Source organism: Hipposideros armiger, unplaced genomic scaffold, assembly GCF_001890085.2.
Source record: "Hipposideros armiger isolate ML-2016 unplaced genomic scaffold, ASM189008v1 scaffold_1537, whole genome shotgun sequence".
NCBI classification, from domain to species: Eukaryota; Metazoa; Chordata; class Mammalia; order Chiroptera; family Hipposideridae; genus Hipposideros; species Hipposideros armiger.
Window position 1 is genome coordinate 187,312 of NW_017732887.1, and position 3,536 is coordinate 190,847.

Sequence of the window (3,536 nt, forward strand, 5' to 3'; positions counted from 1 at the left end):
AGGGGCTGCAGCCTACGCCATCGCCGGCGACTCACGGCAGCCCAGCTCCAGGTTGAGCTGTATGTTCAGCATCTTAGCTGTGAAGGACAGTGTCACTGGTCCTCATATGTGGGATCCGAACCTGGGCCCTCTGGCGTCCCAAGCCAGTTCTTAACCATTGCGCCACTCGGCTGGCCCTGTGTTGACATTTTGATGAGCATTGTTTCTCAAAGTGATGTGAAGTTTAGGAATTGACAGAGAGTTTCTGAAACTTGGATTTGGATCACTGATAAAGGGACAGAAGAGTTTCATTTAGTGAATGCCATTCAGGGCTTCCCACATTGAGTTTGGGGAGACTATGCACCCCCACACTTTGTAGCATTGCCTTCACATCTGTTAAATGTCAGCAATGTGCTTAAATGGCGGCACATTGGATGCTAGGCAAAACTTATCAAAACTTCTCCTTGCTTGAGGATAGGTGCTATGAGCCCTTAGAATTGTTTTTAGCAAATCCTTTACCTCATTTTTGGAGGGCATTTAGATGTATTTACTGTATTACATAACCATATTTTTCAGCATTTTGACCAGCCCTCAAAAACTGCTGATATCATGATTTACTACTTCACTGGTGTTTCCATTTCCCCAGCACTGCAGCCAGAATTCAGAATCCTGACTCACCCTTCAGCAAGCTGCAGAGAATTCTGATTATTCTGGTATGGTCAATACTCATAAACTGACTTTGAAATGGGAAATCGCTCTTGGACAAGCCAAAGCCAGTGCAATTTCAGGTAACAGCAAGGCTTTTTTTTTTTTCTTTTTCATCTGCTCAGCTGCTTATTATTTCTCCCTTGACAGAAGCAGAAGCCATACTTCTGCAATCCTGGCCACAAAGCTGTGGATTATACAAGCTGGCTTGGCCAGTACTGTCCTGAGTGCAGTGAGTTGTCTTTTCCATTTAAACCAAGAGTACACTGAGTGCCTGCTGTGGTGCGATGCCTACAGTAAAATGGTCTGCATAGCTGAGTTAACAGTTCCAAATTTAGCTCTCATTTCAATGAATTATAAAACTTTCACTGATAAAATTATCTTGACTAGTTTATTTAAATGAACATTGCAAGTCCCCAAATTACTGATGGAGAAAACTGATATACAAAGTTTTTTGTAATTTCCTGTCAAACCAAAGCAAAAACTATAGCAAGTTTTCTAGGAGCATGAGGTTTATACCTATGTTACACAAATAAATGTTAAGGAAAAGAGGCTTTGGGCATTTTCAGTGGACTGTGGTGAGGAATAAATATGGTATGATACATGAAAATCCTTTGCAAATTTCAAAGTATTTTATGAAGGTAAAACAATATTAAGATCAGTTTCTATTGGCCTGCTACATCTGAGTCACAAAATTCCTTTTCACTACTAATTTATATATATAAAGAAAATAATTTGGACATGTGAATAGTCAATCATAGTATTTCTCTTGCATATAAAGAATGATTAGAAGTAATTTTTCCCTTTATTTAGCTGTTGCCTTCCCCATTTGATGCAATAAAAGTTCTCAGGAGACTAAAACTGACTCTAACAGCCAAAGATTTATCAAAATGAAGTTTTCTTTGGGTGGTACAGAATTCAAAGACAGCTCTGGAGTAACCCAAAGTGGATGGTTAATTTGATCTTTTCTGTGCTAACTCTTTTCTTCCTTTTGGACAATTCAAATACACGTCTGTTTTTTAGGGATTTCCTAAGTTTATCAGGGCCACCTCTTTCTGTCTTCAAGGTTGACCTGCCCTGTTCCATCAGGGATAGAACCTCACAGATTCAAGCACAACCTCTCTAGGTAAGAACCGTATATATATTTTAAGATTTTATTGGGGAATTGGGGGAGGGGAACAGTGCTGGGGAATCAGGGGAAGGGGAACAGACAAGTTGCTGTCTTTTTTTGTTCTTCAGTCTAGTTGTGGAGGACGTCACTTCACTGGCCCATGTTGGTATTATCATTGCGCTCTTTCTGGGTGAGGCAGATCTGTCACCGGCCTCTGGACGACTGCTCACGGCAGCTCTTGGCAGCTCACATCGGCTGCCGGCTGCTCACACTGACTGCCAGCCACTCATGGTAGCTCATGGCAGCCCATTGCAGCAGGGGCTACAGCCTACGCCGTTGCGGGAGGCTCATGGCAGCCCAGCTCCAGGTCGAGCTGTTGTTCACATTAGTGTCACTGGCCCACATATGGGATCCGAACCAGGGCCCTGCTGCTCAGAGCTGGTGTCCCAAGCCAGCTCTTAACCAATGCACCACTCGGCTGGCCCAAGAGCTATATATTTAAGTAGGAGGCATTAGCATCCTAACCTACTGTTTTTCACAGGGTGGAATGCATGCAATGTTTTTAGGTGGTATATGGCAGAGCATCAACTAAAGTTGCATTATATAGTAAAGTCTCATTTCAAGTCTGTTTCAATCCTTTGGTCCATCTCTAGGAGAAAGTCTCAGTTTGCTGCTTACCAACCTTTAACTCCTCTATAACCTTTCATATTGAGGACAGCATAGGTTGAGTAGCCATTTAGAACAATCATTTTTTTATAACATAATATACAAGTTATACTGTTTTCTCAGTTATGTAATAGTTTCCTCTTTTTTGCACATACATACATACATACATATTTTATTGCTGAACATTTGGAAACTTGCACACTTTGTACATTTTTTAATTGAGATATAATTGATATATAACATTATATTATATTAGTTTGAGGTCTACAACATAATGATTCCATATGTGTACGAGGAGTGATCAAGAAATACAGTAAAAGACACATTGCCATTAATCTCCCTCAAAATACCCCCCTCACTTCAAACACACTTATCCCATTGTTCTTGCCACTTTCTGAAGCGGTTCTGAAGTCCTCTTTCATGAGTGTTTTTAGTTGCACTGTTATGGCTGCCTCAATGTCTCGAATCGATTCAAAATGTCTACCTTTCATGGTCATTTTGACTTTGGGGAAGAGCCAGAAGTCTGGCACGGTGCCAAATCTGGTGAATAAGGGGGATGAGGATATACCGTAATGCTTTTATTTGACAGAAATTGCTGTACCAGAAGCGATGGATGACATGGAGCCTTTCCATGTGATCAAAAACTACAGTGAATGCTGCTGCCAAATGCCATCTAATGGAAAGGCAGTGGTGTTTGTCAATACAGGAAGTGACGCATTGAACCTTAGTAACAGTGTGTGACGAATTTCATCTTGTTTGGTGCAATCAACCGAGTGTGAGCTACAGTTGAGAGAAAGTGTGTTTTAAAGTGTGCCATAAATCTTGGATCACAAACAACGCATTAACATAAAATAGGCAAACAGTTTCATCTTCCATCATGACAATGCTCCGTGTCACACATCGCTTCTGGTATAAGGCAATTTCTGTCAAATAAAAACATTACAGTGTGTCTTCACTCACCTTATTCACCAGATCTGGCACCATGTGACTTCTGGCTCTTCCCCAAAGTCAAAATGATTCAAGACATTGAGGCAGCCACAACAGTGCAACTAAAGACACTCACGAAAGAGGACTT

The 3,536-nt window shown here is 41.2% G+C and overlaps 1 long non-coding RNA gene across 1 annotated transcript; it reads left to right on the forward strand.

Annotated features, from left to right (window-relative positions):
- The first annotated feature begins 531 nt into the window (after positions 1 to 531).
- On the forward strand, positions 532 to 3,469 carry LOC109377764 (uncharacterized). The gene is made up of 3 exons (XR_002122930.1): positions 532 to 767; positions 1,751 to 1,810; positions 3,434 to 3,469. It is a non-coding gene; the product is annotated as an uncharacterized LOC109377764 (long non-coding RNA).
- The last annotated feature ends 67 nt before the right edge of the window (positions 3,470 to 3,536 follow it).